This window comes from Chroicocephalus ridibundus, chromosome 2, assembly GCF_963924245.1.
Source record: "Chroicocephalus ridibundus chromosome 2, bChrRid1.1, whole genome shotgun sequence".
NCBI classification, from domain to species: Eukaryota; Metazoa; Chordata; class Aves; order Charadriiformes; family Laridae; genus Chroicocephalus; species Chroicocephalus ridibundus.
Window position 1 is genome coordinate 139,496,118 of NC_086285.1, and position 14,864 is coordinate 139,510,981.

General features: G+C 39.1%; 1 protein-coding gene across 7 annotated transcripts in view; it reads left to right on the forward strand.

The window, feature by feature from the left end:
* Positions 1-14,864, forward strand: part of RALYL (RALY RNA binding protein like) — a 411,166-nt gene that overhangs the window by 355,919 nt on the left and 40,383 nt on the right. The gene's annotated exons all lie outside the window — the stretch shown is intronic.

Genomic DNA, 14,864 nt, shown 5'->3' on the forward strand with positions numbered 1-14,864 from the left:
GAGGAGATACTGGACGCATTTTGCACTGTTAATATGAAACGAATAAAAGTACCAACCTAAACATAATCTTGTAACTCTCATTCACATTGTAGAATCACAGAATCACAGAATATAGGGGCTGGAAGGGACCTCTGGAGATCATCTAGTCCAACCCCCCTGCCAGAGCAGGGTCACCTAGAGCAGGTTGCACAGGAACGCGTCCAGGCAGGTTTGGAATGTCTCCAGAGTTGGAGACCACCACCTCTCTGGGCAGCCTGTGCCAGTGCTCTGCCACCCTCCAAGTAAAGAAGTTCCCTCTCATGTTGAGATGGAACTTCCTGTGTTCAAATTTGTTCCCGTTACCTCTTGTCCTGTCTGGGCACCACTGAAAAAAGACTGTCCCCATCTTCCTGACACCCACCCTTAAAGTATTTCTAAGTGTTGATAAGATCCCTTAAAGTATTTATAAGTGTTGATAAGATCCCCCCTCAGTCATCTTTCTTCCAGACTGAAAAGACCCAAGTCCCTCAGCCTTTTTTCATAAGAGAGAAGGCCAGGTATTCAGGAGCTGTGTTTTCATGAAAATTATGGGAGCAGTGAACACACTTGACAGTTATTTAAACTAATTGTTTAGAGATAGGCAGTAATTCCTTATGCTTAAAACCACTTAAGCTCTGTGACTTAGATAGGCATTTGCAGAGAATACCCCCTGAAACAACTAACCCTTCAATTATGTGTGAGGTTCAGCCTGGAGGACAGAAGCAGAAGTCAGGGGACTGCAAGGGCTCTATGCACGGTGAGTCTGCCAGGGTAGTCCCCAGAGAGATGGGAGGGATTTGGAGGATGATAGCACATATGGAAAGCTGGGGATCTTCATGTGGAAGACACTGAGAATATATACAGTTTGATTTCAAACAGAGTTACCGATACATCTCTCTTCCAACAATTTAAAAAAAAACACAACAATTAAGCTTTTCTATAATTGCATGTTTTCCATTATTATAAGAATCTGAAACAGTGGGTGAATATCACTGTTTTATAAATTTACAAAAAGTTTTTCTTGATGATAACTCTGAAGAAGAGATTACAAAGCCATAGTAATAATAATGATTGTCCATTGCTGTTACTGCATTTGTCAGTGTTTTTGTGTCATTACACAGTGTTTAAAGATCCCAGATTATGTATTTTTTCTACTCATCTGCAATCTAAATGATTATTTTCATTGTTTCTCTGTTTTCCTGATCTTTTTCATTCTACGCCACTTCACACACACAGAAAAATATATATCACATAAAAAACAGATTAATACCTTTGGCCATAAAAAAGAAAAGTACTTTCCTAATTCCATTAACTTTTTTTAGCAACAAACTCAACAAATACTCACTTAAAAATTTCTTTTTCCCCTCTCTGACCTTAATGACATCAGTAACAATGTGCTTCATAATTGAGAAAGGCAACAGAGCATGACACCACTGTTTTTCTCTTCTGGTTATTCTATTTGCCTTTCCCTTTTATTTACTCTCTGTTATTTCTCTCATCCAAGACTAGCCTTCCATTAGTAATTCCAGGAAAACAATCCCTATGCAAGTCATTTATGTTCTGGGTTAATGATGAACAATTCCTCAGTACTGAATATCTGTAGTCTCACCTGTGTACAAGACAAGATGTTCTCTAGAGGAGGGAAAATGATGGGCGAGAGAATGTTTCTGAACAAAGTCAGGAGGCTGAAACATTCTAGAGGGGGGTAAAAATGAAAAGAAATAAACAGGGATGCAGGAACATAAGAATAGAAAGGGAAGTCCAGGGAAAAGGACTACACAAAGAAGCAAAAAGGGAGGTATTTTCTTACAATGGCAAATGGAGGGAGGGAGGAAGGAAAGACAATATTTGCTGGGTATGTAATGTCACTGTGGAGCGACAGTACTTCAAACTCACTGGGGTTTTCCCAAACAGTAGTCACCAATCCAGGAGCTATAGAAAAGAGTGTTTGGAGAGGTCTGTGTTAGCACAGTATTCCTATTTCCTGCTTCTGAGGTATCGACATAGCACCTTGGCCCACCGGTCTCTATGGGCTTCTGTGAATATGCACAGCTTACTGTGGCAGGCTAACAGGCACTTGGAACAACCTCATAAATGAGACCTAACTCCCTACTCAAAACACCCCAAAAATTGCGACAGTTTTTGCATGGCTATTGTCATAAAACCCACTTTCTTTATTTTCACAAGTTTCCAGATCATTACAAAAAAGTTATAAATTAATATCTTCCCCTTGATAAATATATTGAAAGATATAAGTTTGGTATTTTGAATTTCAAATTCCCTATAATGCTGTTCAAATCCATCGGTCTGTATTTTCTGCAGAATGTCCTGCCCCAGGGTGTAAAGTTTGTAAAGAGAGGAGGCAGTGCAGAAAGAGGTATATCGGAGAGACATGTTGCTGACACAGAGCAAATTGGAGCTCCTACTTCTCTCTCATGTTTGCTAAAGGTTTTTCAAAAGATATTAAATTTCAGGCTAGGAAACATTGTCTTTAGTGTTGCTTTGTTGATAGCCTTGTGTATGATACTGCGGAATGACAACCCACACCTTGCCGTATTAGATCGGTCAGCTGTGCATCAGCATGCTGTAGTATATCCTTAGAAACAAAATCAGGACGTGTCGTGACACCAGGCAAGTTTTCAACTGGTAAAATGAATCTTACGATAGGTTGTTTTCTACAAATTTAGCTTAATCTGAGATCTGACCTCATTTACAGACTACTTTTCAACTACATTAGTATAATGCCTTTACACACCTTAATTTAAAAAGAATCAGGACTGCGTTTAGGTTATTTAGGATCATATTCAATAGCCTCTCTTTGGCCCAAACTGCTGTTGATTTCAACAAAATGTCTTGATTTTGATAGTTTTGGTTTGAGGTTTTTTGCCTTAGTTCCAATTACGACCTGCATCTCAAAAGCAATCTGCAGTTATCCATTGAGTTTGGGGATTTTCTTTTATCTCGGTGTCAGACTGGGTTCTTATGATTCTTATCATTCTGCAGGCCAAAGTGCAGCTTTGTCAACATCAGCAGTGTACATTCCCATGGGGGTGCACACACAGGTGTAACAGGTTGCAACAATTTTGATGATGATGTACACAAAAATGAAGAATCAGGTCACATTCTGTCTTGCTACTGGTATGCTGAGAGTTTTATTTCTAATAGTTTAATTACTGTGCTTCAATTACTTTTATTTGTAAGGTCTTCAGCTTTGGTTCTGAATTCATGTAAGGATCAGTTTTGTTCAATGAAAAGAATTTCTTCACAACCACATATTAGAGCAGAACTAAAAGTTGGAGGGTGTGCCTGAAGTGTGAAGTAGGAATATCAGAGTGGATCTGTCATGCGTGACCAGCAACTGACAGTTTATATTGCTACGGTTGCGACTCTGTAGCTAACATTAAAGTATTTATTTAATTTTAAAAGTATAAACCCATTTCCAACAGAGTTACAGATTTATTTATTTATTTTCTTTTCCGTTGCCTCTAATGCTTTACACAAAAACAACCTTTCTGAACTCTCTCGCGCTTGGGTTCTGCAGCCCTTACTCTCAGGGGTAAGGACGGGAAGCTGAATCAGCTATCGTTCCATAGCTAATTTTGTCAAACATTTTCCTAACACCAGAAAGTACTTGTAAGTCCCAGCAAATTAGGAATTTTATCAAAAGCAATTATTTGCTGAAAAGTACCTGCTGGGTCTCGCCTTGTTTATTCTTCGGCCATCTAAATCAAGGTGGTAAGAAAAGACAACACAAACTACAGGTAGTTTTCCAGGCACGCTATGAACAACAAATCATCAAAATGAAAAATTACCATCTTTCAGACTGCATTTTTCCTATGAACTATCTGCTGACTACCTGAAAATAGCGAACACCTTCACCGAAATTAGGATCAATACATAAAGGAGGAAAACTGAAGCATTTCTCAAGTAACGTAATTCATCCTGCAGATCTATCCTTTTTGGTGTACAAGAGGATATGGGATAGAAACGGAAGCTACATCTTCTGAGACAGTGAAGTCAGTGAAGCAAAACTGGAGGTCGTTAGTATGGCTTATATAGCAGTATTGTGCCGAAGTGTTCACATTTCTTTAGTAGAGATGGAGGAACCTGGGAGGTATCGAATAAGGCTTTGTTTCCTCGCAAAACTAATCTTTTTATTCACATACACACACGCACACACGCATTAATCATGATTACACTTTAAATCTGGAATCAAATACAATTTGGTTTCAAGCAGACCTTGTCTAGGTGTCAGTAGTTAGGTGTATTTCACGTTCTGGCTGATACTTTATAGGCTATAAAACTGTCTTGCTGTGTAGAGCATTCATAGAAAAATAACATTCTAGTCATGTAAGTCGTATAAGGGTGAGTAATGGTAATGTGGTTTTGCTGGGAGAAGGCAAAAATTGTGTGCAGGGAGTTCAGCAAGAAGGTAAGGGAGGGGGAAGGGGGAGACAGAGAGAGAGACTTTAACAGCTTTAATTCCTTCACAGAGTCTTGTGGTTTGGGAAGAGATGCTGGAGGCAATTCTCAGTGCTAAATTGTTATGGTAGCTTAATTCAATAGACTATATAAAACCAAATTTAGTCTAAGATGTGTCTGTATTGTTAACTTCTAATGTGTATTTCCCACAGTGATAAAACACTTGAAATGAAACTTTCTATAAATGTTTACTAGCCCTGATGCATACCAGTGCAAGCGAAGCCCTAATCTGACAGGGACTGTGACCATATGATATAGGGACAGAAAATGGCAATAATTAAAGCATAATGCTCCCCGAGCCCTCTTTTGTGCAGTCATTTTCTTAATATCTAAAATGTTATGAAATTAATCTGTATGGAAGAGAAAAGATGGATATACAGATGATTGTCTAAGAACCGTGGTGGTTACTATATCTTAGTTCAGAGTGATGAACGTCTTTCTGAATGGGATTCTGAATGCATTAATATTTAATTTCTATGTACATAAAATATTTTTTTCAGGGTTGATAAGACTAATGGAGCATTTGTAAATGTTCTCCTAAAGCAGGATAAAAAAGATTCTCAGTTCTAGTGTTATAGCCATTGAATGTGGTATCTTATGCAAAAATATTAGTATTATGTTCTTAACAGACCATAACAATAAACTAATGAAACTTGCCCACTTGCTGCAAGCAATTTGTCAAAATGTGAATCTGTGCAACTGCTTCCTTAGAGCTTAATACAGTGATATGGAGTCTCCAGAAGAGGTCCTGTATCATCCAAAGAGTGCAAGGGAGAAGATCAAGAGAAGATCATATAAAATGCATACTGAACTCCCCAGATGTATTGTCATTGTTTTTTTCTTAAACGTAACAGTCAGACTGTGGACCATTAAGTTAACATCAGTTATGCTACCAAACTGTTTGACAGAGATTTCATGTGATCTACAAAATGTGACTACTGTATCTTAAGGAGCTTAGACTCGGGAAAAACAGGTTAAACCTGAAGCCAAAAATGTAACCCAATCAAACTCTACATCAGATAGCCTCATAAAGAAATCTTGAATGAGGAAGAAAGGAAATGATTAATACCTCGTATTGCTGGGTGCCCTGACAGTGAACCAGGGAGTGGAGTAACCCTTTATGGTGTGGAGGTAACCAGAAAGAAATGTACCAAGCAAAGTAAATCAGGAGAGTGGCCAGACTGCACTGTCTTCCCTGCACACCGAGAAAGGCATAACAACTGTATGAGGAAACATAAGAAAGATCCCTCCCTAAGCAAAAAAGACATTCCGCAAAAAAGGCAGGCACAGAACCCCAGTTCTTGCCCATTGCAGATAGGAAAAATGTGTCTAAGCTCCCTCCAAGGCACACCATGCCCAAGGCAAGTTGCAGAGGCCAAGGAGCCAGCCTTGCAACTTGCCTGAGACACTACAGCAGGCAAAAGAAACCCATATGGGGGTTTCCTAAGGGGAAGAATGTCTTCTGGTAAGTGTCAAATAATACTTCTTTTCAAATTAGAAACGTTATGTAGAAAGTTTTTAGCTAGATGATTCATACTCACCGTATCTGTGTGACAAGAAATCGCTAGCTCTACCATATGTCCAAAACTGCATAGGGAAACTGCAATACCAATAACATGACAAGCCACCAGGCTGTTTTGCCACACACTACACTCAGGTGAGTCATCTGGGACAAAAAACTACTTTCCCTTATGAGAATGAATGTAATGTAAAAATCCAGGCATATGTCTAAGATAAATAATTATATCTGATCCCTTGATTTCAACAGCTTTATTCTGAATTTACAGTGAAGTAGTTCAGAGTGGTGACATTTAAATACCATTCTGCAATCAAAAGGTCTTTCCACTGCTATTTTCAGAATTCCTTTGTTTTGAGACTTTTTATCTCCTTACAGAAAAGTAATCTTATTTTCTTCACTGCCCATACAGAAAGTGAATGGACACAGGCTCTTCCAGAGCACTGAAGTATTGGGAGGCACAGATTTGTCAGAAACCAACGAAGTCAGCATAGTTAGCACTGGCCCAGAGGATACGTGACCAGTTGTGTGATGCACAACTGCCTTTTCCACTCATCTCTGACCAGACTGGAATTGAATCTAGTCCTGTGCTCAGTTATGGAAGAAACCCCTTTGCATCAGATGCACTTCCCATATCCATTTACCATGGAAATTATTGCACAATGGATCAGGAATACATGAATGCTTTCTTAAATTTATGGTATCTGGTATTTCCATTTATATTCCAGTTCCATTTATATATATATTAACTTCACTTGCAAAGCATACTCTTGGAAAAACAAGCAAGATGTCTTGTCTTTGCAAGCTGTACTCAGGACACTGACAGTTATGTTCTCATTCATGTCTCTGTTTTGCTGATTTAAACCTTGAGTTGCTCAATCCAAAACAATTAACTTACACCAGTAAACTTAGTGTAAATGAGAATAGAATTAAATTTAATTTGAGCATTCTGACAGTTTGAAAAGGGGAGAGGAACATATGTGTTGCAATTTTCTAGAAATATTTTTTTCTTTACAAAAATCGTAGAATCACAGAATGGTTTGGGTTGGAAGAGACCTTAAAGATCATCTTGATCCAACTCCCCTGCCATGGGCAGGGACACCTCCCACTAGACCAGGCTGCTCAAAGCCCCATCCAGCCTGGCCTTGAACACTTCCAGGGATGGGGATCCACAACTTCTCTGGGCAACCTGTTCCAGTGCCTCACCACCCTCACAGTAAAGAATTTCTTCCTAATATCTAATCTAAATCTCCCCTCTTTCAGTTTAAAACCATTACCCCTCGTCCTATTGCTACACTCCCTGGTAAAGAGTCCCTCCCCATCTCTCCTGTAGGCCCCCTTTAGATGCTGGAAGGCTGCTATAAGGTCTCCCTGGAGCCTTCTCTTCTCCAGACTCCAACTCCAACTCTCTCAGCCTGTCTTCATAGGACAGGTGTTCCAGCCCTCTGACCATCTTCATGGCCCTCCTCTGGACCCTTTCCAACAGGTCCACATCCTTCTTATGTTGGAGACTCCAGAGCTGGATGCAGTACTCCAGGTGGGATCTCACCAGAGCGGAGTAGAGGGGCAGAATCACCTCCCTCAACCTGCTGGCCACGTTTCTTTTGATGAAGCCCAGGGTACGGTTTTCTTTCTGGTCTGCGAGCACACATTGCCGGCTCATGTTGAGCTTCCCATCCATCAACACCCTCAAGTCCCTCCCCTCAGGGCTGCTCTCTGACTTTGTCACATTGTAATTGATCAATATTTTGTGAACTGTGCTTTTCTGTTTCATTCAGTGCTTCTAAGACTGCTTCTCTAAAGAGTATATAAAGTTTTCAGAGATCCGGTTTTGTAATCTTAAGTGGTTGCTCTTTCAGCTCCAGTGCTACCACTGTGACTTTAATTTCTCAGTCTATTCTTCACTGAAATGCTGTAGAAACACTTTAAAACCTAAACTCATCACTTTTTCCGACACCTGTCAATGACAGTCTTCTGTACTTGTCAAACCAAGTTAAATGACACTCCTGCAATGTATACAATATTACTAATAAATTGGATAATCAATCACATGTGTATAGTTTGATAGTAGTACGTTGAATACACAGAATTTAAAACACATTTTTAAGAGGTGGGACTCATTATTCTTGTACTAAGAAAAAAAAATATCATATGGACATCAAGAATTTTCCAGTCATTCTATACAATTAAAGGACACCTTGGGAAATGGTTAGGCCACTGGTTAGGCCACTGTAAAGCTCTTTCATTATCTTACTATAAAATATTCCCATGGGAAACATAAGTAATTGGAGATTACTTTAGATGACAGAAAAATAGTTTAACAGCAGGAGGAGAAAGGTCAGGGAGACATTAAGTAGATTTACTCAGGTTTCTTTACATACAAAAGCTATTTTGTTTCTAAAAAGCATCAGGCTAAGAGCGTTAAGAATAGGCAGTTCCTGCAGCCACAGTAAGTAGTTTTTTTTAGGAGTAATTCTAATACTTAGCACTTAGCTGTACAGAAAATTGTTGGGGCTAAATTTTGTCTTGACACCCCTGCATCACTTGTGCCTACCTGGCTGCCGTAAACCACCCCCAGAGCAGCTGATGCCCAGAATCTCAATATTAATCTTGATATCTTTGCTATCCTGTTCTTCACAAGCTTTGCCTAACCCTCTACAGGAAAGTGTTGAAGTGACTTAATTACCTGATTGTACACGTGCAACTTTGAGTATTTGCCCAAGTTTTGCCTAAAACTCAGATTGGACGGTAAATTCAACACTTCCCCCTAAATACACTTCACTGGGGAAAGAGTTTTCAGGAGAGAGGATGAGGGAAAAGAAAGGATGTATCTGAAGAGAGAAAAAAAATACAACCTTATCGTATTGCAAGTAAATTCTGCCTAGTGCCTGCAGAAAGATACTTTAATGGAAAATGGAGTACTGTATATCAGCTACTTTATGTCTACATGTCTTGCTTGGACAAAATGTACCTCTTCAGATTAGATTTACCAAAAATGTTTCAGTTTTGCAGAAAAAAAATCTCCATTTACAGTACTACATTCCATGCTTTTTAAATTTTGACTCCATACTTCTCCCCCACCTCTGGGGAAAAAAAACCACCACCTTATCTTACACTTATTAATTAAATGAACATGTAGAATTAGAATAAAATTTGCATTAACTTATGGTTACAAAACTACTATGAAAATTGATCAGTAATTGAAATATAAAAATAGTAGGTTATGTTCAATCATTTGGCTTTTTGGGATAAGCGGTTGGGGACTTTGATGATTATTTTTGGGTTTTAACTATACCTATTTGCCCTCATAAGTATATTATGGAAATGAATGTAAAATACTTTTCTGCAATTACTTTTCCTCTTCTGGCTCCCTCTTCTTTGCTGTAAACCTCCAAGAATATATTAGTTGAAGGGATCACTAACAAAATTTGTGTTTCAACAGTAAGTATGTCAGCAAAAAGCAGGTTCTGAAGAATATTCTCTTTCTCCACAGAATAAACAGCCTGAACTGCAAAACAGAAGTGTCCTTTCATTTTTATCAGCGTCCTCAGCCTTAACTAAAATCAAATCATCTCTAAAGTAAAGGTGGGATTCAGCCCACCAATTTAATTCATGTCTTTGGGGAACATAGGTAGCCATCCACTGAAAAGTGGCCTGAAATATCCACCTTTTTTTTTTAAATAGCTCATGAAAGTCATTGTAATCTGATTGATTTTCTAACAGGGAAAGTTTCCATCCCTGGACGCTTATTCTCTAAATCACTGAGTTACATTCACCCACTCCCTTTTTTTTAACGTTATTTCAATTTAGACTGATTCTCTTTTGCACTCAACAGGAACAATTTCTAGCACTCTTTTTACATGACAAGAGAAATGATTTTACAAGTGACTGGAATACTGGTTTCAACCATTAGGTTGATACGTACCTCATAAAAAGAGTTTGATTGAAGAAATACTGCTTTTGTATTTAATATTTTTATCCAACTCTGACAACACAGAAGCAATTTACAGTATAAATGGCGATAGCACTGTCAATTGAATTAAGATAAATTATGCTTGGTTTGTCAACATTTATGATTTACAAGTACATCTTTGTACCTGTGGAAAGAAAAAGAGATATCACCTAAGGGTGACTCACATGCAAGACCGAAATCCTTGTTGCCACGAAAATAACAAAAGCTATTTCTGCTCTGTTCTGCATTAGCTATTCTAAAGTCAGAACAACTCCACTGAAGTCAGTTACACTCACTAGTGTTTGGAGCTAAGTAAATTAAAGCAGGATGTGATCATTAGTTTATAAAAATATTTTGTGGGCATAGAACACAGAACGCAAGAAAGATTACACTGTAATAATGTATTTTCAATGTATTTTATCACCAGATAAATAAAGACATATTAACATCCATAAGTTTATTTCAAAGATGCAGAAGCATAATTTCGCATTTGCCTGATTGACACACGTGCAACTGCTGATGTGCATAGGAAATTTGAATACGTACAGCATTATAACTCCAAAAATACGGTCTTTGAGGAATCCTTTATTCTCCAGGCATACACAATTTAAAGCAGGCTTAGTGTTAAGTGAAGTGAAGCTAAAAGAGACTGCTCATACAAGATTTCCTTGCTGATAGTAGGTCAGAAAAAGGAACCATGATTTTGCTTAACAGAAAACCACTTTATTGATGAGTTTTCTTTGCCTCAGTGTGAGCATGACAGTGTCTTTTACTGTCTTCCGTTTTAGCAGCAACATCCTGCACACGGTTCTGTTGTTAATATTGGAGAGATGGCTTATGTGTGTGGGTAAGTAATCTGCCTGTTTACAATGCCATTAGGAAAGCGCTGACTCCACCAGTTCACAGGCTCGTTTGAACCTTTCTCTGCTTCCGACTTGCTGAGTATTTGGTATTCAACACCATGCGAGTGATTTCCTGCAGCCTCTGTACCACAGGTTGGTGGGTTGCTAAGGAATAACTCTCCAGAGGTTAAGAGCCCTGCAGTCACCTTGATCTCAGTGCCAGTGATTATCTGTGCTAATTTTGTGCTTCGTGTTTCATACCACAGCACTGACCAAAGCTTATGTCTGTCCCTTGGCATGCAGAAGTGCGAACAATTATGGCTATAGATGGAGAGATGTACCGGTCGCTTTCACAGTATAATCTCTTTAACAAATGAAACATCGTCATTCAACTTTAAAATTTAAAAAAAAAAAAAAAAGAATGAAAAAGAAAAAAAACAAGTTGAGATCAGTTGGAGAAACAGAAGAGATTTTTTTTCTCTTAGGTCATCATTTTGGGTTGTTTTCATTGTTGTTGGTTCATAACCTTTTCAGTATATATGCAGGACAACTGCTTCACAGCCAAAAGGACTTGGGACTGCCTTTATAAAACCCCAGACCTCTAAGGGTCTCACATGATGTCTTGAATCCATGGGCTGTTAACTCAGCAGTTACAATGAAGGACACTTAACCCCAGCATGTTGCCTCTGTGTTGCCTGTGCTGCCACAGCTGCCAGTAAAATTTCAGACAGGGAAAAAGAGACCTAGATCCCAGAAGGATCCACATAAATATTTTCTGGAGCTTTAAACCCACCATCCTTTACTTGTCGTATTCCATAAGGGTTGACACCTATAGATAAGGTTCGACAATGCTATTGTCCTTCTGCTATTTATATAGATAACCTGGAAGGATAAAAGCCTTTCCTCCCTGACCAACACCTGAATTCAGTCAGCTTCCTTCAAGGAGACTGAGTAATGAAAAATGGAAAAAAAATTGAGCCCCTTGCTCTGTTGGACCTCATAGTTGCACATCCACCTCTAGCACCTCTGGGTGCTATTCCCACCTTGAGGGCAAAGTGGCTTTTGCCACATCTTTGCCAGTGGTCCCAGCAAGAAGTCCCTGTACGTGCAGAACTGGCTCTTTCCTGCTCTGTATGAATGGTACTTCCACACAGAAATGCCTTGCTTGTGCAGAGAGGTCCCAAATGGTCTGTGGGGAAAGCAGAGATTCCCTCCCCACGTCCCGCTGGAGTCCCCAGCTCCCATATCGTGGGACACAGGACTCAATTAGCAGCAATGCCCTTGAATTGTGAAAAAGATTTCACTTGCAATAAACTTAGACTAGAAATGTAAGCAAATCAACTCCTTGTCACTTGTGCTAGCAGGTTGTACTGTGAGAAGCCACAATCTGTTTGCATCTCATGTCCCAGACAGGGGGTCAGTAACCTTTTGGCAGAGAAATGGATAAGGAGGACAAATTGGACAACGTTTGCTGCAGCTAAAGCCATGTGTATGCCTGTATCAGAGACTGAATGTCATGCAACATATGGAATACCTGCAGTAACCTCTTACCTCTGTAGCAACAGATGCTACTGAACTAAACCATGCAAAAATAGAAAGCACCTTAGCTTTAAGGCTAGAGACAACATCTGTAGCAGAGCTGTTTAGATAGCTTCAGCTCTAAAACACTATATGAAAACTGCTGGGGTTTCTCCAGGTGAAAATTAAAGACATGATAATAGTATCAGATTCTTCTGAAGCAATGAAATATTTTTAAAAGGCAGTATAAGCACCCCATAATAATTTACAAGAACTCATAGATTACACTGCCATATGATAATGAGACTCCAAAATATGCTTCTACTTTTCCCTGCTCTGGTCCCACAGATAAGCATTAGACCGTGTGGGATGAAACTGTCATTTGCAAAGCTGAAGGAGCATAAAGAACTGAGTTCAGTTTCAAAACAGAAGTTACCTGAATGGGAACAGAGATAAAGAGTGAAATTCTTAGGGGCTGACTGCTGTGCAAAACTGTTCCTCTCAAAAGGGAAGTATTATCCCAGATGGTACACTAAATTAAAAAATTTTTAAAAATTGATAAACAACATTTTTCAACAATATAAAAATATTCTGCATGAAGAATGCTTTGTGACAGGATCTCCCCAGTGGTACGCTGACAGTGTGAGAGCAGAAGGCGGGGAAGGAGGGAAACAATCAGTTGCCACACTAGTAACCCTTTCCTGCCTTTTCCCTACCCAAAACCTCCATTGCCTGCAACTACCCTCATCTAAACGACCTGTGAGCCTTTCCCAACCACTCAACCTTCTCTCAAGCCTACTGATGTTTTTCCCCAGCGCACTCAGATGTCTGCCTGAGACCTCTCTCCCTCCTGTGCCCTATCAGTGCCCCCATTCCCTGGGATGGCTTTGAGCCATCTCTGTCATGGCATTTGTATATGAAAGGTAAGTTCCACACTCTGAAAGCTCAGTGAAAGGCCAGCAGTCCTTATTGCATCCTATGGACCAGAGTCGAGTTGCCACAGAAAGACAGAGCTGCCCTTCAGCCTTACTCTGGCTGGTGCAAAATGTATTATTTTTCATCAGTGTCATGGTCTTCAACCTTGAAAGGCAATTTATCTGGTCTTTATGCAAATTAAATTAATGTCACTCCAGGTGAAAGGTTTTCTGTGAAAGGACTTTTACATATAATCTTTTTTCTTCAAATTGTCTGTTATCTTCTACTTAAAAATACAATTTGAATATTAACTATGGGCTAATTGCAGCTATTAATCATTCAACAACAGCAACAAAAAAAAACCACTAGCAAACTCTGAATAGCTGTAAATAAAATTATAGGTTTGGTACCTGCCACCTCTTAGTTTCATGTAGACTGGCTATAGAGTGAAAGACAAAATAAGAGCTGTCGCATAGTTTAGGAAAAAATTTGTTTGTTTTGTGTTAAGGTAAGATACAGAACCATGATCACTGTACAAGGTCTAACTATTAGTACTTAATGCTATTTTCCTTCCTCTGCCGCACACAGCTTACCTGCTTCTAGGTGCCAGTCTCTCAGGGCTGTTTTGTTTAATAAGTGTTTCACATAAAATGAATATAGGGCTTTCTTTTCTCAAAGAAATTACTAATAGGACTACAGTCAGCTTTCTAACCTGGTGAGTCTCATGATCTTTACTGCCCATCCAATATTATGTGGGTAGACAGTACAACTTATCCTATCACTTGCACTTGGGCACTTGCATCAAGGCCAACGTGGCAGAGGTGGAAATTGTGCCCTGACCTCCTGCTCCTTTGATGGATGTTTTTTGCCAGTTGCAGACGGGGGAAATTGCAAGGCTTCAAAATCAAAACACTGGGATGAAATTATTACTGAGGCAATTTAAGCCTGACAACTCTATTTTTTCCCCCTTTTAAGTGGTCAACCTCTGAAACATAGCAAAGGGAAGAAAAAGGGAAAGAGGCATTATGTGATGAGGAAAAAGAAACCTGAAGAACTCCAGAATTCTTGACCCATTCTTCAAATTAACCACTAAAAAAATAAAAGACATTTTTCTCAATGTTCAAGAGAAGAAATTATCCACAAGTCCATTCCCTTTGAAGACAAAGTTCTTTAATATGTAGCTACTATCATTCATCTCCTATTATTTCCAGTGAATGTTTTCTTCTGTCCTTTGTCCTTTCTCTCTCTCCTTTCTACCTTTCTGCTTTCTTATTTAAATCTCCTTTTCTGTGGTACATTCTTCACGTCTCTCATCCTTTACTTTTCATAATTGTCCTTCTTAGGCAAGTGAAAAACACAGGGTTTGTGTTACTAGTCCTTCATCAGGCAGAGTACAAATCCTTTGTGACCTTTCCATGCAGACCATTTGTTAGCTCTTTGGTTCTGTTTTTTCAGATGTGTGAGATAGACTTCACTGCTATTGCTTCACCATAAAGGTAGAAAGTTGATAATGAAATGCAAAACTAGGAAGATCAATCTAAGATTGACTTTGCAATTGACAACTCAAAAATAGTTTTCCCCTGGATCTTTTCAATTTCCTACCTGTATTTGTTTCCCTTAA